This window comes from Anser brachyrhynchus, assembly GCF_964034855.1.
Source record: "Anser brachyrhynchus genome assembly, chromosome: 2".
NCBI classification, from domain to species: domain Eukaryota; kingdom Metazoa; phylum Chordata; class Aves; order Anseriformes; family Anatidae; genus Anser; species Anser brachyrhynchus.
In genome coordinates, this window is record NC_137695.1 from 13,468,415 (window position 1) to 13,495,340 (window position 26,926).

Sequence of the window (26,926 nt, forward strand, 5' to 3'; positions counted from 1 at the left end):
GTGCTCTGGATCTCATCTTGTATTCCTCTCTATAATTTAGCTCCAAAAAAAAAAGGCAGTGTCAATGAACAAACCCCACCAACCTACTGGGCAAGTGCAGCTCAGTATGGTTTTTTGGATGTTTGGAATTTTTCAGGAAAAAAAAAAAAAAGCTAACTTTTCTTTTGTTCTGGCTCATTTGTCACCACTTTGTTAAAAGTGGCAAAATGGGTGCCAACTGAAAAAGAAAAAAGAATCTATGTGTCCTGGTTTTGGCTAGGATAAAGTTTATTTTCTTTATAGTAGCTGGTATGGTGCTGTGTTTTGGATTTACGATAAGAATAATGTTGATAACATGCTGATGTTTTAATTGCTGCAGAGCAGTGCTTACACAGAGCCAAGGACTTTTCAGCTTCTCATATCACCCTGGAGGCTGGGGGTGCACCAGGAGCTGGGAGGGGACACAGCCAGAACAGCTGGCCCCAACTGGCCAAAGGGATGTCCCGTACCATGTTCATGCTGAACAAATAATATGGGGTGGCTAGCCAGAGTGTGGGGGGGAACCACTTCTCAGAGACAGGCTGGGCATCAGTCAGCAGGTGGTGAGCAATTGCACTGTGCATCATTTGCTTTGTACATATTATTATTATTATTATTATTATTATTATTATTATTATTATTATTATTTTCTCTTCCTTTTCCATCCTATTAAACTGTCCACAGTCCTATTAAACAGCCCACAAATTTTTACATTTTTTTTTTACATTTTTTTTTTACATTTTTTTTACCTGATTCTCTCCGCCATTCCACTGAGGAGTGTGTGTGCGTGTGTGTGAGCAAACAGCTGTGTGGTGCTTAGCTGCCTGACATGTTAAACCACAACACTGTGTGGCCAAAAATATATTATTTTGGAGTTCTGATTGAGAGGAAAAAAAATGTTCTATTTTGTCCTGCCATTATGTTGTGTATCATTTAGGAAGCTTCTGCAAACAGCTCTTCAGAGGAACTTGAAAGCAGAACAAAACCTTTCAAATGTTTTCCTGAAGAAATTACATAAACATATATGTTCTCTAGTTTGGCTTTTCTCTTTTTTTTTTTTTTTTTTTTTCCTTCAAATGTGAAGATATTTTAGTTGGTTTTCACAGGCTAATGCCATAGCTGGAACATGAGTGGACACTATAGATAACTGCTTCAAAAGCAGCCTCTCAACATTTGAGTTGTGTCTTGCTTGCACAATGCCCTGTGGACTTCTTAGACTTTGCCAATACAGAGCACAGATCTCTGTGCCATGCTGTTTTATGCAATGCAGACTTGCCTTCAGGCTTAACACACCTCACAAATACATCCCACATCATTGTGGAGGTGGAAATTTTAGACTGAAAGCCTAGATTTAAAGAAAAAGAGAATCTAGCCCTCCGTTTAGAGAAAAATGGGTTTACTTCTGCATGAAAAGATCCTCACAATAGAATACCATCAGATCCAAATTAACTTTTAATTATTAAAAATACTAGCCGGAATTCTCAAATGGCCCACATTATGTGTCAGTCCATGGGAGTTAACGGGGCTTCCTGGCATGCAGATATCACCCAGAACCTCTGACAGCTGGAACATTTGAACATTCTTGGTTACTTGTTGTATAACATGCATTAAAAAACAAAAACAAAAACTTCTAATGCTGAGTATCATGTTATATTGTTTTTACATCTCTAAGTGCCTTTCAGATAGTGATTCACATTATAACATGCTAAATGTTTGATTTGTATTTAAATTTTTGTTCCATTTTACTTGTGCAAGCAACTGTAATTCCTGTCCTAAATTTAAGAAAAATTCCAACCCTGATATACTGCAGATTAATATTTCTTTTTATTTTTTTGGCCTTTGTACCTGTGGTTTTCTATCTGTATGGAGTGTTAAGACTATAGCAGCAGACCACTACATAACATAATCCTACTCTCTTTTGTCACAGATAGAACAAGGTGATCCTGAACAGCTCTCTCTATTCCCATAGGGTCACAGAATCACAGAATGGCCAAGGCTGGAAGGGACCTCTAGATCATCTAGTCCAACCCACCTGCCAAGCCAAATCACCCAGAGCACATTTCTCAGGATGGCATCCAGGAGGGTTTTGAATATCTCCAGAGAAGGAGACTCCACAACCCCTCCGGACAACCTGTTCCAGTGCTCTGTCACCCCCACAGTAAAGAAATGCCCCCTCATATTCAGCCAGAATCTCCTGTGCTTCAGTTTGTGCCCATTACTTCTCGTCCTGTTGCTGGGCACAACTGAAAAGAGACCAGCTCCAACCTCTTGATACCCTCCCCTCAGATATTTATATACGTTAATGAGGTCTTCTCTTTTCCAGGCTAAACGGGCCTAGTTCTCTCAGCCTGTCCTCATACAACAGGTGCTCCAGTCCCCTAATCGTCTTTGTAGCCCTCCTCTGGAGTCGCTCCAGTAGCTCCATGTCCCTCTCGTACTGGGGAGCCCAGAACTGGACACAATACCCCAGCTGTGGCCTCACTGGGGCTGAGAGAGGATCACCTCCATTGACCTGCTGGCAACACCCTTCCAAATGCACCCCAACATACCATTGGCCTTGGCCGCAAGGGCACATTGCTGACTTGTGATCTCAAGCGTAAAAAAAAACAGAATACCACCATCCCCTTTGCACCCAGTCTTCTTTATGATTTACAAAGGGCGTTGATTTTTGTAGAGATGTAGAGATTAACCTAGGATTTTTTGGTATATGCTTTTAATGCCTGATGTACAATGTCTTTGATGAACTTATTAGTTACAATTTTAAAATAAAGTTATCTTGTTTGGGTATCCATAATTTCAAAATAAGGCAAGCACCTGAGGAAATTTCCAGAATCTTGTCTTTCACAAAGGAGAAGTAAAGAGATAAGATGAAGGATATAGGAAAAAAAAAAAATTCCTCTCTTACTTAGCTGAATAATTTGTTTCTAGAACAATTAGACTAGTGTACATTTTATTGTCTGGGTTCAGAACAAAAAATTAAAATTAATTTCCTCTTATCAGACTCATACAATATCAACTCCTAACTTGTAGGGATGGAGTCACGTGCTTATCTAGCTTGTTGATCTGCCTCCAAGGTTAGACTGTGTTGATGATTTTGAGATTCTTCGTCCCTTTAGTGTTTGAGGATATGACCCACATGTTGGTGCTACAAATTGCTACTGAATATAGCTCATAGCATACGTCCTCTTTCAGAAAAGAAATGTATGAAAAATGTAGATAGAAATAAAAATAAGAGTATTAATTCATAATTAGTAATCAATACTTGCCAGAAAGCTTATTATGTTACAAAAATAGACACCTCTATTCTACCATGTATGTGCAACTTTTTCACCAGATTGACATGTTAGGAGTAACCAGGATACAGTCACTAACCTACAAGCTTTTCTCTTCAGCATCTAATGTAAGTTGATTTATTAGTTTTTTTCCTTGCAAAATGGGATATACTTTTTTTTATATATATATATACAATTACTTCCATCTAGGAAACAGTCTAGTGACTAATGGTGACCTTAATAAAACCTTTACTAAATTGTTTGCATTACAAATTAGACATTATTATAAATTTCATAACAAACTGCATTCTATAGGGATTTTCTTTCCTCTAGTGAACAGTAGGGTATCTATGATGATGTACTCATTGTTCTCAATGCAAATGCCCAACCTTTTGCTGAATAAATCTGCTCAAATTTGTTGGAGGTAAGTCTGCTAAAAGGAGATCAAAATATGATTAATATTATATAAAATTAACAAAGAATTTTTATGGCATAATACTGTTCATATGATTTTGCAGATTCTTTGAGTTTAACTAATGAGATTGAAAACTAAGCAGGACTACTGAATTTATGTTCTGAACACCGGAATATCATTTTGCCTAGTTACCCCAGCCTGGAAACTAAGAAGTTTCATGTTTGACTAAAGTGTATTTTCAAGTAACATTTTCATTTGAAGATATAAAGGGAGAGAATATGTCACTTCCCTTGAGATTTTCTTTTGATGATGAATCACCCTCTTAAAAATCTTTAAATTCTGTTGTTTTGAATGGGATTGACTTTGCTTCCAACCTTTATTGTTTGCTGTGCCTTAAACTATAGAGCCCATATTTTCACTTTTAATATCTTTTAATCATGTCACCTCTAAGTCTCCTGTCTAGTTAGTCAACCAGGTAGAAGTCTGTAATCCCTAAATTTTAAGGTATATTGTCTATAACTTGAACATATTTTTTTATTTAAAATAAATAAATAAATAAATAAATAAATAAAAGAAAAACCATAAACACAAAGAATTGCTATGTTTTTCAAGAATCAAACTGCATCCAGTCTTTGATTTCACTCTTAAAAAATGCTACTGAAAAATGTGAAGTAGCGTTTGTATTTTCATGCTCTATTTTAGTCACTTTAGAAGAAGGAATATCCAGAGAAAAAGCCCAGGCTGTTGGGAAGCGCACACTTGGGAAGCAGACACAATTTGTTACTACTACAGGAAGATTTATATGCATTTTCAATGAAGCATTTAGTCTTTAAACTTTCTCTATTTTTTTCCTAATAGGAAAATGTGATTTAAATGACAATGCGATTTAAATCACAATAAATGACATTGCCTTCCAGTGATTGAAGTTGGGCCAAATGCAGAGGTGGAGTTTCTTCTATTAGTGCAAGAAGAGGACTAGATGTGTTAATGCTTGTTTGGAGCTTTCTTGTATTGTGTATTGCAAAGGAGCTCACAGGCTTTATTTTGCACAGAGGTACAGAATTCTTTCCAAAGAAATCCTTTACACAGCCTCATTTGTCATTCAGGTATGGGGGACCTGCTACATATCATGTTGGGACAGCAGTTACACCAGACCCTGAGCATATGAAATGGAGGCCATCTGGACATCTGGATAATGTTTCATTGTGCAGCTGAAAATTTGCATTCATCATTTAAGGACTGTGAACATCTCAGAGAGTTTGTTTGGCTGAAGTCAATCAATTCCTTAGAAAGAAGAAATATCCAAGTCTCCTGGAGTAAGTATGGCATAAACTGAGGCCAAATTTGACTATGTGAATTCAAAGCAGCCATTCTTGTTTTACAAAGAAAATTATCCACTTTCCCAATCTCTATAAGCATACTGATTTTCTGAGTTATCTTGCATGTCTGTAAGTGCATTTTAAAGTATTTTAAAATATCATTAAATAACATTATGTATTTCAACAGAGAGCTATGGTCAGATCAGTTGTTTTTTCTTATGAGTCCATAATGTACAACCTACCAGCTTGGGGCTTTGATTACTATGTAGTCTTTGTCTTACTTTTGGAAAATATTTCAGTTTATTTTTACTAATTAGTTTTATTTTATTTTTGTTTTGTTTTGTATTGTTTATTACTCCTGTGGTATTTTCTTACTCTTTACCTCTGACTTATGACATAGTGAAGATGCAGCCATCTGTCAGATTTTCACTTAATCTACCTGTAATAGGTTTTCATTCACTATTGTCAGTGCTTAATCGCTAAGAGCAAATCATACCTCCTTCTGAGATGCTGTCCAGCCACTTCCAAAGTATTTTGACTAATGTAACTGGAGAGTGATGCTTGTCATATGCCAGGAGTTTGAAGGGGTATTGAGAGCTCTGCAGTATGAGCAGAGATAGATTTCAAATAAAAAAAACAGGTCTTTCAGCATGTAATATTGGTTTCCTTAAATGTTTAGTACTGATCTCTTTTGTCCTAGTTCTGTTTTCTTGCTAAATTCCCACGTATTAATCAGGGTGAAAAACTGTGTAGAATCTGCTAGGAGACTACAGCAGATGAGAGTCTTCCAGCTTAAGGAGAGTACTCAGGAGGCTTCCTCCATGAGCTCAAATACTGCTTTATTCCATTCTTATAGTGGAAAATAAAAATCATAAGGCTGTCCATGCCTTAGTAGTTTGCTAAGTCATTATTCAATTAAAACTATAAATAATAATATAAATACAGTCCTTACGGGTTTGAGCTTGTATGTTTTCATTGAATTGAGTGGTTCCATTGATAGCAGTGAAAATACATCATACTGAAAAGTTTTATTAGTGGTTTTGTAAATCATACATGGGCTTCAGTTGAATGAAAAATATGCAGGAGAGAGAAACATTTGCCATCCTGTGGTAAGGCAGTTTATTGAACTATAATTTCCATGCTTTTCAGCAGTATATATGCTGTCAGCCTTCACAGTGTCTGTGCAGCCATCTGAGAGCACAAAAATACAGCTATCTTCCTCCTGGGGCACCATCATTGGTATGCTATAGCTAACAGCTAAACTGCAGATTGTGCTCAGAACAATCTCACTAAACACCTTAAACATCTACCCTTTTCATTAATGGATTTAAGACAAACTGAAAGAGCTGTTGACAGAGCTTATTGCAATATGTTACAGAGATGAGAGCTGGTGCTAGCACTGCTAGAAGTGGGGCAAAACAGAGAGTATTTCTAAAGTATTACTTCCTTCTGTTAATGTTCTGCTTAAACACTTCACAGTCTTTAACATTATTTACCCTCATGAATTTCCATAGAGTGGCAGCTGTGCCTTTATCTCTGGTTTACAAGGGAGGAAGTTAGAGCACAGCTGAACACCTTGCCTGAAGTCATACAGGAAGTACATAGCGACTAGAGAAGTTGAATGTTAGATTAGTTCCCTGTTCATTGGAGCTTTCTTCATCATGAAATCCTCTTTGTTCTCACAGATGAACATGGAGTTGTTTACTGTGAAATGTACTATAGTGTGGAACATAAATTCTAACGCTTTTGCATCACCAATGATACATAGTAGATGTATCTGTGCAACTGCTTACCACAGGCTGGTATATAGTAGGACTCATAGTGAGATTGTTCTTGGAAATGCATGTAGGCTGTATAAAAGTATATATATATATAAATATATATTTGTATGTAAATAGTTCACAGCAGTATTGCCTGTAACTGACAGAAAACTTGTTTGAGATATAGCAGAAAACCACAATGAGTAAGTAGATTTGAAATGAATGTGGGTAATAGAAAGCCTTTGCTGTTGGTTCATCCATTGTGCTATCACAGAATTCAGCCACAGATGAAGTGCAGTCATTGAGACTTGTGTGTGTAGAAATAAAAGATGTGACGTGCATGGTGGAAAACATTTAGGTATTTACAATTCATTATTGCATACCAGAGCAACTGTAAGATAGTAAGATGAAGATTAACCACTTTCAGATAGCATCATATCAAACATCTTTACTGGGGTTGAACAGCTTAATGCTTATCTCAGAATTCAGAGAACTATCCAGGAGCCCTGTTTTAAGAAACGCCTGCTTCCCTACATTTCAGGTGATTCAGAGATAGAGAAGGGTGGGGGGCTTTGGTTATAGACTTGCCACAAGGCATCTTAGTGGAAGATTAGTGAGACAGGCTGGATGGGAACAGAATTGTTTTATGTAATCTTATACAAAGAATCTTGTGCCATTCTGCAGAACAAAACAGTCCAAGTTGCTTTGAGAAGTCATGTGATTTCCATTAGATCCAGCCATCTGATTTTTCTCAGGTTGCCATTAATGGCCCCATCTATCACCATCTGGGGTGATGTACAGTTCATAATCATTTCACTTTATTTCTGTGTGCAGGGTTTGTTTTGGTTGAATGTTGCTGGAGGGTACACTAGATGGCATTCTTGATAACTGTGCATTTCTATATACACTTGCTGATGCTCAAATATGGTTTAGGGATTCCTGGAATAATTTCAGCAAGTGTGCTAAATTCCCCATCTGTGGCAGTTGCTTAAATGCTACACATATAGTTCTGGCAGTATATCACTTTCCTACATACAGGCAAGTGAATGACTGCTGTTTAAGCTTTGACAGCTCGTTAACTAGTCATCATCAAATTGCTAGGTTACCTGTTCAGAGATAGTAGTCTCTTCAGTGTAAATCAGGCTGTTTCTATTGACTTCAAAGGGATTAGGCTCCTTTACAGTAGCAGCATGGGCCTGCTGCCTTTAAACTTATACCCCTTGAATGGTCCATGTGAAGAAGCCTGGGGCAGATAATCATGATGACCTTCTTCATGATCTTATTGTAACATTCATCCTCTTTCCCCTTGTAATATTTGGCACCACTAAGTTGCATTTAATGTTAGATAAAAACTAGCTTGGGGCAAACCCTTTTCTGTTTATATTTTAAACTGCAGAGCATTCTTTAGGGATCTGTAAAAATAAAAGCCACAGGGCTGATGTCCATCACTTCCTTGGCCCTTATGTGCACCATTTAAATGAGTACAGTCAGTATTTAGAGTTTTTGCAGAAGATAAATCTATTGTACTTACATTTTTGTTAGCAATCCAGGAAACTTCAGACATAAGATTTGTTATAAATAAATATTTGTGAATTAGATATAATATTTCCATCAGACACATATGTAGCTATGGGAGGATTTTATGCTGTATTAGTATAAAACAATGAAGTGTGATCAAAATGTCTGTGTTAGCTTGATTCAAAACCTCTAAGAAGGAGGTAATCTGTCAGTCAAGAATTATTCCTTGCTAGAGGGATATTTATCAATCATTCTAATGGGGGAAAAATCAAAGAACAGGCTCAACTTAAATAACATCATTATTCCGGCATTTGAGGTTTTAGATATAATTTCTTGGTCAGTGACTTTTTCAAATAAACTGCTAATAGGCACGCGCGTACACACACACACACACAAATAGACTGTTGATGAAAGAAGCTTCTGTGTCTGCTCTTCACAGTCATCAAACTATGATCATTAAACATGGTCTAAAGTTTTGAGTCACTGAGCTGAAAGAAATCTTAAAACTTCATTGAGTGCATCTACATGTGTCATGATAGGATTAAATGTTTTTCATTTGTTGACTTTTCCTGACTATCATTTTGAGGTCCCTTTTTGCATAGCATTGTGAACATATGTTAAGGCTAACCAAATAAATTATCCAATCCATCCAGATCTGTAAATATTAAATATGTTGAACATTAGCTTGAACATTCAGTTGAGTAAGATAGGAAACGAAGAAAGGAATGCAGAGTGTAGTAGTAGTATTTGTTTTTCATTAAAGGAGTTGTTCTGTATGCTATAAAACTATTTAGCTGTTAATATTGTATACATTCCTTTAAATTTATGTTCCTCCTAAAATTACCAGGTGTGTTATTTGACTATCCCTGTTAATAATTTCCCATTTGCACCTATTTAAACTTAGGGTTAAATTGGGGTTAGTCACACTGTCATGTGTAACTGGTTCAGCCAAGTAGTTTGGTGAGCACTGAAAATTAGAAGCACTAATTGGAGAATGTCACCTGGAGTTATATTTGTGTAAATGTGTCATGTTTTGTTTTTTGGTACACAAGTGGGAACCTATCCCTGGATTTTGTTTTGCCTATGGGTTTTGAGCTCCAGAGGAAATTAGTGGAGAAAAAAAAAGAGGAAACTACCCAAGTTTTTTAGTGTCTTCTCCTACTGAGCAATCTGTTTCACCAGAAAAATGATTTGTTCAGCAAATTGTTTTTGAAATACATGCAAATATGCTCTGACATGTTGCAGTATGCTCAGTATTTGAAATTAGTCACCCAATGACATACTTCAGTCAAAGGTTGACAGTAAGTTGTCCATATTATGCCTGTGGGCACCTTGTCTGTGTGCCATGCTCAGCACAACTCCACTCCAGTAATAAGCAGCAGATCCTAACATAAATGATTAACTGTTGTTTTGAGTTTTTCATTATATTTATTATGCTTGACTTCTCTAAGTAATTGGTCATCTCTTTCGTATGTGACACCGTTTCTGTTTCTTTGTTGGATAAATTCCCATGCCAACATCAGCTCTCAAACTGTTCCAGCACAAACACTTGTACATACATATTTGCATGGCTCAACTTGCTTACAAGTTAGGCAAAAAAGAATTTGCTGATACAAACACTTTGACAGATAAATAGAAGACACAGCAAGTGCTATCAAACTGAATTGACTGCTTTTGTTCTGAATAAACAAGTATTTTTATTTTGTTCTTTCCTATCCTTAATACCATTTGTATAATATTTTCTTTTCTGTACTGTCTGCTTCAAAACAAAAAATCTGTACAGTTACTACACCCTCTAAAAGATCAGACAGGCATTATAATGACCTGAAAGAGAATGTCAAGCTATTAACAAAGCCCTAACTAGGTGAGCTTTAATTGATTCCAGGTTTTGTAATGAGATTTCACACAGTTCTGTACAGTGAATAGCTGCATGGAGTTGAGCCACATGTAATTTTTAAAGAGCAATTATAATGATTCTTTGTTGGAATACAATGTTCCCTGTAAGAGAAGGAGGAGGCACACCCGAGTGATATCAAGAAATTACTGTATGATTTTCAGATTAAGTGTATAAAAATGTGTAAGTATACCTATGTGTGTATATTTATATCTAGTCACACGTGTGTATACATACATGTATGTGTGTATACAAAGATGCATATGTATGCATATGCCCATATACACTTTTGTTTGTATACATATATACGCATAGAAACATCTGCACTTCCAGCACATTTATATACCTATATAATTTTATGCGTATAGAGTAGAAATCAACCCAGCTTTGCTTTAAAGACAGAGCAGATTATTTATTTATTTATTTATTTATTTATTTATTTATTTATTTGTAAGCTATAGCATGAAAGACTACAGAATATTAACTACATGTCCAAGGGAGGTTAATTTCTGATTCCATGCTGTGCCAAGAATGGCTAATGCATAATTGTGCTATGCTTTTGGTCTCTCTCTCTCTCTCTCTCTAAAATAAAATCTCAGTGGAACAGATAAGGGTTCAAACAAATGTTGCTTTACTTAGGATCTCAGTGACAATAATGGTTTTCACATTATGTTCATGTTTTACTTCATACAGCTATGCATAGGAATCTGGTCTGCAGGTTATACAATCTTGATAGTTCTAGCTGAATTTGATTGATTTAAAACATGCTTCACCTTTGATGTGTGCTTTTTTTTTTTTTCCTGCCTTCATATTTAGTTCATTGTGATAATGCTGATTTTTTTTTTGACGTTCATAAACTCATGAAGACAGCAAAAGGTCTGGCCTGCACTATTACATGCAAATTATGTCTAATATCCTGTATTTAAATAAATCTCACAGTACTTTCTTAAACTGATAAATGCCCAGAAATATAAATTGAAAGCAACTTTAGATCATAATGACATGACAAATGCTGTGGCACAAAGATTTAGGCATTGAATATTTACTTTAACTTTGCATTCACTGGATGTTTCTGGATGAAGTAGAAAGCTTAATATTAGGCTTTTATCGTATTAATTAGAAATCATTCATATTGTACTGGAGCTTCATGTCAAGCAAAACCACATTAAAATGTGTGTAGTATCAGTAAGAGATGATGTATACCTTTTTTGGGGGGGGTCTTTGTCTCTTTTCACATGGAAGGTTGGTTAATCCATTCCATTTTCTGTTATGAAGGGATAGAGGGATCACATGGGAGCCATAAATTATATCATTTCTCACCAAGAAGTAACAGAAGTAACCATGTGTGGTTCTGAGATAGCAGGGTATAGCTAGCAGACCTGGAGACTGGACATGCTCAACTGTGTCATCTTTCTGAACCAGAAGTAATTTCCCTATGTCTGACAGTGGTATACTGCCTATCATCTTCCTTCCCCTTTCCCTTCCCCATTCCCTTCCCCATTCCCTTCCCCTTTCCCTTCCCCATTCCCTTCCCCTTTCCCTTCCCCATTCCCTTCCCCATTCCCTTCCCCATTCCCTTCCCCATTCCCTTCCCCATTCCCTTCCCCATTCCCTTCCCCTTCCCCTTCCCCTTCCCCTTCCCCTTCCCCTTCCCCTCCCTTCCCTTCCCTTCCCTTCCCTTCCCTTCCCTTCCCTTCCCTTCCCTTCCCTTCCCTTCCCTTCCCTTCCCTTCCCTTCCCTTCCCTTCCCTTCCCTTCCCTTCCCTTCCCTTCCCTTCCCTTCCCTTCCCTTCCCTTCCCTTCCCTTCCCTTCCCTTCCCTTCCCTTCCCTTCCCTTCCCTTCCCTTCCCTTCCCTTCCCTTCCCTTCCCTTCCCTTCCCTTCCCTTCCCTTCCCTTCCCTTCCCTTCCCTTCCCTTCCCTTCCCTTCCCTTCCCTTCCCTTCCCTTCCCTTCCCTTCCCTTCCCTTCCCTTCTCTTCTCTTCCTTCCTTTCTTCCTCTTCTTTCTGCATATCCTATTACCACTGACCTAAGAAGAAGGAATAAATCCCTTTGTCAAGGGAAGAAATTAGCTTTGATCTCCAACTTCCTGGGAAAACCATTATGTTTTAAAATAAATTGTTAGTTGTGCTGTGTCTTTCTTCAAGAATCCAGGACACATGAAAGCACTACACGTTTTCTGTGTATCTAAATTGGTCTACCTTGATAATCCTTACTAGGCCAGGAAGTCTAGGGGGGGACTTTGGTGAAGTAATGTCTGCTGGACATAAAGCCTGCTCTTCAGTATTAGCTGAATGGTACACTGTTCAACTACGCCAAAACAGAAGCACTTCTGCAGTAGTGAAGAAGTTAAGCTCTTTGGGAAGTTTAAGGAGAAAGAAGCCAACAACTGTGAAGGCTATGTGCCTTGAGGCTTACATGGCACCTGAAAAAGGTCTTTCAGCAATGCCATTTTGGTTGTATTTACCAGAATATCACACTTTCCTCAGATAGGGTGCCTGAATCCTTTTTGTTTATGTTGGTTTTTTATTCAGCCTTAAATCCTAGGTCAGATAAAATCTTGCCCCTAAGCAAGACTTATATGATCTTGTACTCAGTGAGTTGAGCTCAAGATGAAATTGGCCCTTTAGTCACCTTTCAGTACCCTGAACACCCAGCTAGCTCTCAACATGTCAGCTTAGCATCTGTTTAACCATGGAAACATGATTTGAAAAGAGGTTTTTTCCTCTTCTGAATATGTGTAGTGCATAAGTAAAAAGAAGAATCCAGTGCAAGCTCTCCATCAGCAGAGCAATGTGACAAGTATAATGGTAAAGTAAGATACTCTGAGTCAGGTGTTTTTTTTCAGCTGCAGGTAAAATCTTATCCTCAATAAGAACACATTGCTATTGATTCAAAGAGGACCAGAATTTCTTCTCGTGATTCCTTGGGCAGTCACTTAAACTTTACACCAAGCTTTATCCAGCAGTAATATAGGACATACGTATTTGCCTAACACATGTAGCACTGCATAATTTATCTCAAGACTTTCAAGGTCTGCTGAGGTACAGATGAATAATTCTTTTTAAGTAGGCAAAGTATCTCTCTCTCTTTTTTTTTTTTGTTTTTGTCCTAGAGGTTATATTTTCATAGAAATTATCTTATCTTATATGCTCATCTCTGAAGAGCTTGCTTTCTCCAAAATCAGGAAATGGTTCTGATAACAAAGAAGAGTACATTTATGCAAATAGCACCTACAAAACCACTTCCTTTGAATAAACATCAGAAATTATAGATCGGAATCTATTTAGACATCTTAGGCACTCATAAAAGAATTAGGCATAAACAGTACAGTACAATTGTTTTTATCTATTATTTTTTATCTATTCTATTCAAGCAGTTTCATGTTTTGTCCCCTGGAAGAAACTACCTCCTTGTGGTTAGAGAGTATACTTGACAAGTGAACAATCAGTTCATTAGCTTGTGCATCCCAGTACAGCCAAAGAGAGAAGAGACTGAAGTGGGGAATCTGCTTCTACCAGTGGCTGGACAGTACGCTGATGTTGGACAAAAGATAGAAATTGAGTGATTCAGAGCTCTTTCTTTAGAAATGGAGGTATCTGGCAGAAGGAAATGTGTGAAATGAAGTTAGGCACAGGCCTTTGTACATCAATGTGTTGACATATATTATAAAGAATATGAGGCCCTAGTGTAGAAAAGGTCTCTAGAGTGTGCTTTTGCACATACAAAAGCTTTTAACCTTTATAAAAAGGTAGCAGAACAGACAGTGAAGTCAGGAGAAAAGGGTTTTCTGTCCCACCTGAAAACTGTTCAGATCGCTTGTGGGAGATACAAAGCAACGTGTATGAAATATCCACGATGGATATTTTTTCAGGAAATGGAAATACCTAACAGAGGCTGTTTTATCCTCACTGCATTAGAAACATCCCACCCCCCACACAACCCCCCCGCCCCCCAAGTCCTTAGTCCTTGATGTAAACTTCCAACACACTGTGGGCAATGAAGTGTAGCTACATTGAAATCCAGCAGTGTACTCCAGAAACATTATAGCTAAGCATAGAAAAATTAGAATAAATTTTTAACAACTCCCTGCAGATGTCCCTACTTTGCTATGTACAATAACTTCCAATTTCACAGGCATCTTAAAAAGAGGTGTTTTCGTTTACAGCTACTATATCCAAATACTTTACTTTGTATTGAGCATTTCCCATTATTTTTTATATTCACAGAATCACAGAATCACAGAATGGTTAGGGTCGGAAGGGACCTCTGGAGGTCATCTGGTCCAACCCCTGCTCAAGCAGGGACACCCAGAGCAGGGTGCCTAAGACCATGTCCAGCTGGCTCCCTCCCAAGGAGGAAGACTCCACAACCTCTCTGGGCAACATGTGCCAGAGCTTTCCAGTGTTTAGATGGAACCTCCTGTGTTTCAGTTTGTGCCCATTGACTCTTGTCCTGGCCAAAGAAGAAAATGGGCAATGGTGTTGTTGTTACAGAGCTATAACACTGTGGTTGGAGTTTGGTTGATTTGGCTTGAAATGGATTGCACTAAATGATATTTCTGAAGAATTTTAATCTGATTCACCACCTTCTCACCCTTAAGAGGATTATTTTTTTAATGGAAATATTTCCTAAGGACACCAGAAATTATGTGACTTGTTAAAACTCATAGATTGCTTCCTGGGACACCCTTTCAATCCACACTATTTGGGAAGTTTCTGAGCACTTCTGCATGAAACTTCAAAGTTTGTAAAGAAAAGATTTTGAGATTTATTGCAACTACAGAACTTTTGCTCGATTTCTAATTATGGACAGAATATGTGTACATGTAACACACCTTTGGCCTTTTACTGCCTGTACTACCTCATACAAAGTCAGAAAACTTTTATTTAGCATAACACAATGTCATGGAAACTTCATGAAATTTGTTAAATATCATACACTGCCAAAGGACTAGTTTACAATTTTATTAGTGATAAAACAAAAACAAAAACAAAACAACACTACTGAACTCTCAATGTCTTTCCTAACCATTGGAAATAATTAATATTTCCAAGTATACTAACAATAGTCTCATCTTTAGAAAGACAATTAATGGTTTCTCTGAGCTAATAATGATTCTCAAAAAGATTAGTCTGATGATTACACTTCTCTCCTTTCCCAAGCTTTCAAAATTCATCTTTTTGCCAAGATGCATTAGACACAACTCCAAAGTATGGTTTCATCATCGACCTGTATTCTCTATCATGAGTTTATACTAACTGAGTGAAGATATACAGATGGTACACTGGAAAAGTAGAATAGAATACACTCTTTGCCTGTTGATAGTTGTCGTCATTTGATTTCTGAGATACATAGATTCTGCATTTATAAATCAAACAGTTGAACAACTCCATTTTACTGGCCTGAAAAGGGTTTTAATACATAATTATTTAATTTTCATTTTTCTATCAGGAAGGGATATTATGTTTACATTTAATGAGAAGAGGACTAAAATGTTAACACTCTCCCTCCTCCGCCCCCCCCCCCCTTTTTTTTTTTTTTTGAAAATGATGTTTAATGTGGCACTGAATAGTTAGGTTGAGGCAATCATTCAGTTTTGGAAACAACATTTTCAAGACAGCCACACAGCTAGCCTTACAATAATTTTAGACCTTGCAATGTAAAACAGAATCTTTCCAACTTTCCCTCTGATTAACAATAGTCTAGAAGTAATCATAACATTATCAAGATTTTAAAGAAGCAGGCTATCAATTTCTTTTTCTGAAGATTTTAGCTGAAGTCACATATTATAGTTAAGGTTCCAGAGGAAGAACAGAAAAATTATAGGATCTTTTGTTTTCCTTTATTTCCTTAGGGGTACTGCTGGTAAGAATCACATCCTTGTAAGAGATGGACAGTCCAGGGAACCGTTTAACTATAAAATAACCCTTAAGGAACAGAAACATTATGACATACTGGTGTTTTGCTAAATACTCTTACCAATGCCTCCAGCTGATGCTGTAATAATTTTTTTTTTCATTTGTTTTTGTTTCTAAAGGAAACATTAGAAACTTTAATTTCTATTTATCAGGAGTGGCTATGGTCAATTATGTGATCCTAAATACACTGTAGTCCTTTTTTTATATGGCAATGATATATTTCCCTTGTTCATTAATAAATTAATAAAGATATAATATCAAGTTAAAAAAATCTTGCAATCTCTGTTTTTGTTGTTGTAATATAATCTAGTTCAAAAAGGTATAAATTCTAATATATAGAATATATATCTATATACATTTCTGTTCTATCCAGGAATGCAGAAACTACTTCCTTTTTATGCTTTTGTTATTTTGTTTGTCATTATTACCTTGCTCAGAGAGATGGTCCAAATTAGGAGAACTATTAGCCTATTTTTGTGTCTGTAAACATTGATTAACTGAGAAGGATTGGAGATCTTTAGGTACCTAGTGGTCATTTGCATAACAGTGGATAATGCACTGAAATGGGTTGGAAATTGACTTTATTTCTGACATGTCAGTTAAAATTTATGTCACATTTTCATATAATTGTGGAATGAAAACCCATCCACAACATAATTTTCTTTCAAATTATTGAGCAAGGCAAAACTGACAAGGTGCACAGGATTCAATGTGTGAGGAGGGTTTAATTGTATTTTAACAATCAAAGAGAAATATTTTTCAGATGTAAAAACAACTCAGAACTGCTTTTTCAAAGGTATATATCCTGTGCATGACACAAATATTTTATCATGTAACACAAAGGTTTTGTTTGTTTGTTTGTTTGTTTGTTTTGACTAGGGTTTCTTGATGTCAGATACAGGTAGAGAATGCTTAGAGGACAATGGACATAGAGCAAGAAATTCAAAAGGATCTCTCCCCAGTTATCTGCTCTTAGTACTAAAGTTTTTTGTTTGTTTGAAGTTGAAATATTACTAAAAAAAAAAAAAAAAAAGTAAATCCTTTTTGGAATCAGAATTGTTTTAAATTAAACTGACAAACAGACAAATTACTGCTTGTGAATAGCACTTAAAGAATAAGACAATGTGTCAATTCAGTGTCCTCATACTAACTGAGTGCATGGATGGCAGCCGTTTCTCTGAATGCAGATGAACACTAAAGTTGTTTTCACTGTTTAGACATTGTTCTTCCAAGCTTCCAGAGCAGTGCGAGGGTGCAGGATAATGTGTATCACTGCACAGAAAGCCACAAAGATGTTTAGAAGAAAAGAACGTGAGAAATGTGAGTGATTGCCTGCACAAAAGGTGTATTTTAAGGTTTAAAATTTATTTCACTGGCAGTGTTTAGTGGGGCTAATATCTCTGTCTTCTCTTAAAAATTTAGAGATGCAGCCTACTGATTTGATAGCTCTCTTACCACAAATACCAAAACTTTGAATCTTAATCTGTTCCGTAAAAAGACACTCTGAGTTATATGAAAATAACTCTATCTTTATGTAAAACCCAATTAAAGTCAGTTGGCAAAATGCATATAAAAATGTAAAATACACAGCTGCCACCTTTTGTGTGGTACTACTACCACCCATATCTAAGGCTTCATAAATTGTTTTATAAAGACACTCAATATAAGTATTCAGCCCTGTTCATTTGGCACACCACTGTTCAGAATAGCATAACACATTAGACCAAACTGAGGCTCTTCATGTTGTTCAGAGCACCTCTGGACCCAAGATGTTCATTGAACTGTAAAAAAATGAATAAGAAAAAAAATATTTTAAGGGGAAATACAGTATTATTTAAATAATAATGATAAAAATGAGGCCTGGTTATGAATATTAGGATCTGTAAAACTCTTCTGCCAAAATAAAAACCAACAGAAACTAAGCTAGTCATAGTAATAAGCCAATGAATTCCTACCAAGAAAAATCACAAGATTCTAATTTGCACTCTTTTGGAAAAAAAATCTGTGGTCAAATTAACAATCTGAAAAGACAAATGGACTGAATGTTCTCCTTAATGCATTAATGAAACAGTATGTGCTCAGTTTCATGAAATATTTACCCCAGATCTTCAAAGTATATGACTTTTCTTAAGAAAGTTAACCAGAATCGGTGGATAACTATTGCTTAACAGTTAAAACAGTAAGTCATTGTTTCTTCTTCTCTACTTAAAAAATATATATAATCTTATTCCTGCTATATGTTAAAGTGCACTAATTTTGAGCTTTATTATTCTTTGTTCCTGTGTAGTTCTCAGCATGCAAAATGTTTAAAAGGTAGAGAATAACATAATAAATGAATCTCTTTAGATTCAGCTATTTTAAAGCTTATAAAAAATTAAAAAGTAACATATGGAGATACATAGCTAACAATGGTAGGAGTGGATTTCTGAGATGATCAAGCGTTTTATTTTTCTCATGGTGCATTCTATTAGTCTGTACTTTAATATAACAATGAAATAATAGAAGAAAATAGGTCAAAATGAATCAATAAAGGTTTTTCACAATTGCGTTAGATTAGGTAGCCATACAATAACATATTAAGAGAAATATCAGTACCACAGCTGTTATTTCACAAACATTTAATATTCCCAGTAGCTGGAAAAGAAGCATATTAAAAGCAGTTAGATTACTCAGAGATCCATATTCCTAATAAAGATGTGAAACAATTACAATTTATGCCTTCTTCAAATGATCACAAGAAAAATAATTGATATCAATATATATTGAAAGTTGGGATAGATAACAAGGTTGAAGACACCGTTATAGCTGCAGGGACTTTTGTGCACTTTTGAAAGACTCTTAAAAGGTTAATGGTGGAAAGGAGAAACCAGGGAGCTACTGCTCATCCTGTCTCTACAGCTAATCTTTTTCTTCTGCATTCTGAAAAACGCCTCACAGGCAAAACATCACCTCTAACCTTGTTTTCTGTTCTGTGTATTTTATTAACCTTTCTTTTCTAAGTCTACAGTTTTCACTCAAGTGCAACCCCGATAGCAATTCTAGGTTGACTGATTATTATTATTTTTTTATAATGAGTAAGGTGTTACCATGATATTATTTCAGCAAAAAGGCTATGTTTAGTTGCCACGGCAATTAAGCAATAATAACTCTAGTCTTTACTTGTCTACCAAAGTTGTCAATCCAGCTCCTGCTTCCCAGTACCAATTTTGGCATTTGTTTACACAGTATCACTTCATTTAAGTAAACGCAGCTGAGCTAGTCTGAAACAGAAAACAAGCAGTTGTGGGCCTGTTATTAGTTGGGTAGGCATCCATGGCACAAGTCAATGCTGGTCAAATGGAGCAACAAAATCAGTTAATCTTTGTCACAGCTGTGTGACAGAAAAAAAGCTCTGTATTAATGGGTTCTTTGGGAGGCACAGACTGTTTCCTATCTGAATGATGCTTCACTGACAACATCCTTTGGTTTCCAGTCTTTTGATACTTCTGGGACTGATTCAGAGCACAACCAGTGATTTGAGTACTTGCAAAGAAAACAGGAATAAAGTACCAGCTATGCAGACGATTGATTTCTTTCCTCTCTGAAGGGCTAGCACTTAGTAAATGGACATGATTCTCACTGAAAAAAACCTGAACTTTTGTACCCTTGGGGTTTCCTTAGGTTATGGGTGTGATAGCCTTAGGAGAATTTTCCAGTTCCCTCTGCAGGATATACGTTATTTAGTAATCTCTGGATTGCAGATAAATCTACAGCTCAAAGAAATCCCATAGAAGCCCAACTTCCTGTTCTTTAGCTTCTATGTAAGAGGAACCGTGTTCATAGCCCAGATAGGCCTGTGGTTCACTCAAGTAGGGCGTACAGCTTTCAGGCTTCAGAGCATGGTCCTAAGTCTAGACACAGCTTCAGAGTAGCAATACTGGATGGTTTATTCTCAGCAGCAGCCATTTCTCAGGCCTTGTTGACAAAATTAATGTAATCTGTGCACATGTTTTTTCCTCATGACTTCATTTTTTTTGGAAATGCATTTGGTTAAAGAAATGGTCTCTGATCAACAAAACTTCTCTGGACAATCAAACCCAACTCCATTAAATTATTAGACCACCTGACAGATGGTGACTGCTGATGTTCTCTTTGACAATCTACTTCTCCTTTATGCCAATGAACATATAGAAGCAGTTTCCAAATTTTAGAGCTTTTTTTTTTCTTTTTTTTCTTTTTATTTTTTTTTATTTTTTTTCTTTTTTCTGTATTGAGCATTAACATCAAGCTCCTGGACCTGAATACGTTGATAACATAGAGTTCAGGAATTCTATAGGTGAGGCACAAATTTTATGTAGAGGCACTGTGTTGGACATTTTCATTCATACCTGTAACATTACAGCTGACTAACACTATTTGAAGGCTATTAGGATGATTAGTTTACTAGTTATAGGTAACTATTTTTCTGTTTTTACAAAATATAATTTATATATATATATATATAATTTTTTTCTTACCACTCTATATTGGAAGTGTTTGCTTTCTAAATTAACATGCTGACATTAAAGTAATTGATTTGGAATTTGGTTACTGAGGGGACAAAAGAATAAAAAGATGGAGGAGGAGAAGGAATCACCCCCAAAAAAATCTGTAAGTGCCAAATAAAAATGTTTTTTCTATATTGCTTTATTCTGAACTGCTTTAATTATTTCCTACCTCTGATCACTAGCTTTCCATTTTTATATACCTTTTCCGGGGTTAGCTTCTTACAAGGTACGAGGATCTATGTAGGTCCCCTCCTTTTTTGATATCTTATATGGACTTGTAAACCTCTTGCCTCCAAATTCTACTGATAAGGCCTCAGCAATGTTGAAGCATGTTCAGGCCAGAAAGAATATATGAAGAAGCAGTCCTAAATAGTTTTTTTTTTCTAAGTTTTATTTTGACATTATATTCTTCTGCTTACTACCATTCCTCCTACATACTGTCAAACTCATAATTTTTTTCTTCTTTGTCTCTCCATTGATGTCCCCCCTCCCCCCCTTTTTTTTTTTAATTTTTATTTGAGTGTCTGGATATGTGTGAATCTTTTTGTTCTTCTGATAATACGTCACTTGGTTGATGCTCTTTTTCCAGTCCTAGACCCAGCATGACATTGGCTAGTCATGTCATGTGGCTACCTACTTACTCCCCCTACAATTTTTCTGCTTTGTATCTTTCTATCTTAGACTTTTCATGAGGTTTGAAAAGTCTGATGTCTGATGGCTTCTGGTGATTCATCAGAACTCAGCACTGCAGCCTTGATCTCTGTTGATCTTTGAGGGCTTCTGTGAAAACAATCAGAAAAATTATGGACTACTTCTATTAACTGTAATTGCAGTTAAAGAACCTGTAGTGCACCCTGTCTAAGGAACTTGCCTTGAACTGCAGGAAAAGAGAAATGAACACTGTCTCCATTGTTAAAAACAGTGAATATCCTGAAAAGGCAGGTCACCGTCAGTGCTCATCCAAGACAAGAAAACAGAGAGAGAGAATGTTTTCCTGAATTCCAATGAGCTGTTATATCAGATTTGCCTTCGCCATGACCACAGGGATTCACATTCAAGATAAACTAACAAAAGAGATTTTATTTAATAACAGACAAGTTGTAACAGGGTCAGACATACAACAGGAGAGCATGTCATAGCTGCTGACTTCTCAGTCTAAACAGAAACAAATTAACTTCTCAGCCTGTTCAGTTGCAGAGGGAAGATACCTCAGTACAAATTTGTAAGGATACCTTTTCTTGACCACTGAAAGATGCAATGACACTAGTTATGGAAAAGCGCTTCTATGCCTGAAGAAAGAAAAACTTTAATTCTGAGCTAATTCAATTCCTTTAACACTCTCTTTCTTATAAGAACAAATCCAGCAAAATTTGTATTATTTATACCTTTCACTTAACAGGAAACAAATGTGAGAAAAGGAAGCAGATGTGAGAAAAAAAAAAAAAAAACTTGTAAATTTTTTTTTAAGGCCTGTTATAAGATATTTTCAACGGCATATGCATAGAAAAAAAAAAATCATAAAATAATAGAATCATAGAATTATTCAGGTTGGAGAAGACCTCAAAGATCATCTAGTCCAACCTTTAACCTAGTACTAAAGTCCACCATTAAACCATGCTACTAGGTTCTAAATCCACATGTTTCTTGAAGACCTCCAGGGATGGTGGCTCAACCATATCCCTGGACAGCCTATTCCAATGCCGCAAAACCCTTTCAGTAAAGAATTTTCTCCTAATATCCAGCCTGAACCTCCCCTAGTACTTATCCTTACTCTCATCTTATCACTTGGTGCTTGGGAGAAAAGCCCAATCCCCACCTTGCTACAGCCTCCTTTAAGGTAATTGTAAAGTACAATAAAGTCTCCCCTGAGCCTTCTTTTCTCCAAGCTGAACAGCCCCAACTCTCTCAGCTGCTCGTCATAAGACTTGTTTTCTAGAGCCATCACCAGCTTCGTTTCCCTTCTTTGGACATGCTCCAGCAACTTGATATCCTTCTTGTAGTGAGTGGCCCAAAACTGAATACAGTTTTCGAGGTGCAGCCTCACCAGAGCCGAGTACAGGACAATCATTTCCTTGGTCACTTCCTTTATCACTTCCTGCTGCCCACTCTATTTGAGATTCAAGCTATAATGCTGTTGGCTTTCTTGGCCACCTGAGCACACCGCTGGCTCATATCCTTTCAGTCCACGGAGGCAAAGTTAGGACAACCACAGTCTTTTAGAAAATCCCATCCTGCTATCATTTGAAATGAGAACAAATATTTATAACTTATTTTCCTACAAATTAAACTATTACATCAATATTTTCTGATTTCCTGACAGCATTTTTTTTCTCTTAAAGGATCCCAATTTATAGCTCAACAAATTCTTGCCATAAGGAAAAGTTCAAAGTAGCATTATGGAAGAGGTTGGAATGTTGGAATGTTGGAATTTCATAGTGTATACTGATATGTAATAGGGACTTTGCTTCAGAGTGTACTTTCAGTCAATATTTTTATAATTCCCTAAAGTGTATCAGAATCAATATGTTGAACTAAATTTTGCTAGCTTATCAATTTCTGAATTTATGTGAAGGTATTACCTTCTTCAGGAATTACATTCTTGGCCAGACTATAATCTTGCTCTGAAAATACAACACACAGCCATGACAGATAAACAAATAGAGTCCCCAGCTGTCCTCACTAAAACCAACGTGCAGTGTAGAATTCTTGTGTTTTGTTTGTTTGTTTGTTTGTTTGTTTTTCATCAACATCGTATAAGGAAGTAATATTGAAAATAACCTTGGTAGCGTCTTCTCAAAAGGGGTTTTCAGATCAATATTGTATAATAAAAGCTCACTTTTCTCCTTTCCTTAGAGTAGGAAATCAAGAGCCAGTTGAAGGACCATATGGTTTAGAAGTTCTTATTTGTTTAGTTAGCTGATACCACAGACAGGAAATCAATGTATAGGAATTTAACAACCATATTTCCATCTGTTTTATGTGGGTGATGCCATCAAAGAAGCTGACAACTCTCAGCAATCCTCCAGCATATGTCAGCTTTTGGTAGTGCTACAGGTCTAAAGTCCATTCTCTCACCTGCCTCAAACAGTAGCAGGAGACAAAATTGAAGACGATCTCTGTGGAAGGCCTATGGCTATACAACCTGTTTAGGTGTGAACAGATATTTCTGGATTTAGCTATGTTTTATACGATATGTCATCTTTTGTCATAGAAGTTTTGATGTAATTAGTACCAGCTGAAGTAAATTTCAGTGTACCCAGATCAAAACAAGATTTTGTATAATATGTTGGCATGCTGAAAATCTGCTCATCAGGTGCAGTGTCTACTGAGATTTACTAGTTACTGGAGAGCATAAAGGGACCCTTTTTAAATCAGACTAAATTTCACAGTCCCTGTATACTTTGAAGTCATTGCCGCTCTCCATGTCTGGGGGGTTTAAAAGAAAGCCATAAATTGGTTTTGTGTGTCAACTGAACACACATTAGAAACATTTAGAAATATTATTAGTGTCACTTACAAGTCATGGAGAATCTTGTAACTATGCTAGTTTTCATGATTTTCACTGGAATAAAAGATATTCAAGCTGCTCATTCTAGTTACTGTTCTCAAAATACCAGAGAAATGGTAAATTACAAATTTAGGCTCTAAAGATGAATTTAATCAAGAGAAGAAAATTTCCATTCTTATACAAATAATCAGTTGAATATTGCAATTTGCATTCTACTGCTTGTGCTTTCACTTGTGGGTCTTAATTAAGATCACCATTGCACCTTGCAGACAGCCAGATTATTAGTATATTTGGTAGCTTGCCACCATATTTGGCAGCCTGGCAGAATCAGAAAAAAAAAAAAAAAAAGAAAAATAAGCCTATTAGAAAGTCAGGAAAGCCAACATCCTTTCAGAAAGCTTTAATCTAGGTTTCCATATGCTGTACCTTTCTGAGGATAAGAATTAATTCTCGTCTTACTGCTCTCTTTCCATCTTTCAGAGCATTCTCCTCTGAATACTATTTCAGAAGAAAAACTCCTTTTTTTCATCTGTTGGCCTGGATACTGATTATCATTTCCAGATTCTATTGCCTTCTATGTAAGTACTCATGAGAAAGCTGCTTAGAACTAAAGAGAATACTTTCATTGTAATTACATTTGGTTGGCATGATGGATGTATATCTTTAAAAGAAAACACAATGTATCCTTACATTTTGCTGTACTTTGTACCATGTTCCTTCATCAGGTTAACCTTAATGGCAGATTTGGAACACACTAACTCTAAGGAATGGACCATTAAAATCAGAGAGACTATAGAATATAGTAGAGAAAAGCTGGGAGAAAAACAATGGCAATTCTCAACGCAAACCATTTTATGATTCTATGAATTCTACTTCTGTCTCTGCTGTGAATCTTTTTGGACCATAGGTTCTTCCATTTCCTTTCCTACTCAATTGCTGTGGCCATTTAGAAGGTAAACTCTCCTGAATGATCTTCTCATTCTATGAATTTCTATAATAACTGATATAATGTGGCTTCAGTTTTTCTTGAGATATATATCAATATATGATATATATATATCATATATATAATATATATAATGATATATCAATAAAAGCAACAAATAATAACAATCACTACCAAACAGAAAATAATTAGCTGTCATTAAGTCCATTTACAAAAGATATCAATTACTAAACACTCTTAATATGTGAGCATCATCCTGGAATATGAGATTAGAGATAGAGGGAAACATAGTGAGGGAACAAACAAGCCTGTTTTACCTTTGTTTGGTAAGAAAGAATGTCTATATCTCCTCATCCATAGTGCTTAACCTCTAAAAGGTGTTTCCCTTCCAGATGTAATGTTCAGGTTAGAAGAGTATTCGGTACTCTAAGATTTGAATATGCAATTCCTTGAGTATTTTTTTTTCTTTTTTTTTCCCCCCCGGATAAACCTAGCAAATTGAAGAAACTCCTGATCTGCTACAGATGAAACCTGGAAGATGATGTAGACAATATAGTATTTATGAGATTTGATTTTTCATAATTTCATGTAGTTTGCCATAGAAAATGCTGAAAAGAATCCGGGGGTGGGGTGGTGGGGTGTGTGTGGGAAATAATAATAAAATTAAAACACAAACAAACAAACAAACAAAAAAACAGTTTTAATGTACAACTGAAAACAGCCATTTGTTCCAATGAGGTCTCTTACACCTGATTAGTTTTAAAAATATGGTTGCAGAAAAAAAGAGCGTTTTCTTATTCACACTAAATGACTTTTAAGGTCAAAACTTAAACTATCCTATGGCATTTAATTACCTGAAAATGCTATTTACTACTTTGGGCAGTACAATGTTATACTGATTATCATTTAATTACAGTACAAAACATAATGATTCATAGATGCAAAATTTATTTATTTTAGGATTTGTGATCCATTATACAAAATGGTAATTATAAGGAAAAAAGATAAAAGTAGGCTCAGAACAGATTTCTTCTGTTTAATTTGGAAGAAAAAAAAATAATCATATCCATTTAACCTGCAGAAACACTTGCATTATGATACTGTTTTCTCTGTTTACATACAATGAACCATACATATATTAATATATATAAAACTACCAGTATCAAGACATTTCTGTAATAGTCTAAACTAATAGAAAATAAAAATAATTAATAATTTAAAAAGTTGTATTAAATAGGTAAAACAATAGTCTAAAACAACCTGTAATAGCCTGAAACAATCAACAACCTTGATTAATTATGATTACGCCAACTAAAATACTTCCTCTCATTAGTTTAGTAATTCATTCGTAACCCCAACCTAAGATGTTGTACACAAAAGCCCAAGGAGCACAGAAGCTGGATAAGCCTCTTTCTCTTGAGAGAGATCTCTCAAGATCTTCTGAAGTGCCACTTTTATTTCCTGTGCTTGGTCTGTGTGGTGGCTCTAATGGCACTCAATCATGTGTTCTGGATCCCAAATATACTGACCAACTCTTCTGCACCAGTTGGCCAAAAGATGGCCATGCTAGCAGGAAAATGGAAGAAATGTTGACATTCTTATGATCTATAGGCCCAGAAGCTGTGTGCAGAGGCTGGAGCCGGAGGCACAGGTGAGTTATTGTTCTTGCACATGGCCTTTGAATATGAATTAGCAGTAGTAGCAAAAAAAGGAATTTAACTCAAAGAGGATGAGAACCATTAGTATGCCATAAGCCATTATGCATGGCTTTTTGGTACAGACGTATATTTTGGAGGATCAAAAAAAATAATAATAGCAATCAGATCATGGTT

At 36.1% G+C, this 26,926-nt stretch overlaps 1 long non-coding RNA gene across 4 annotated transcripts in view; it reads left to right on the top strand.

Moving 5' to 3' along the window:
- Positions 1–26,926, top strand: part of LOC308189509 — a 106,229-nt gene that overhangs the window by 74,593 nt on the left and 4,710 nt on the right. For all 4 annotated transcript variants that reach the window (XR_013946410.1, XR_013946411.1, XR_013946412.1 and 1 more), the window contains 2 exons: positions 4,812–5,021; positions 24,629–24,726. This is a non-coding gene — a long non-coding RNA (uncharacterized lncRNA). The remainder of the gene's footprint in view (positions 1–4,811; positions 5,022–24,628; positions 24,727–26,926) is intronic.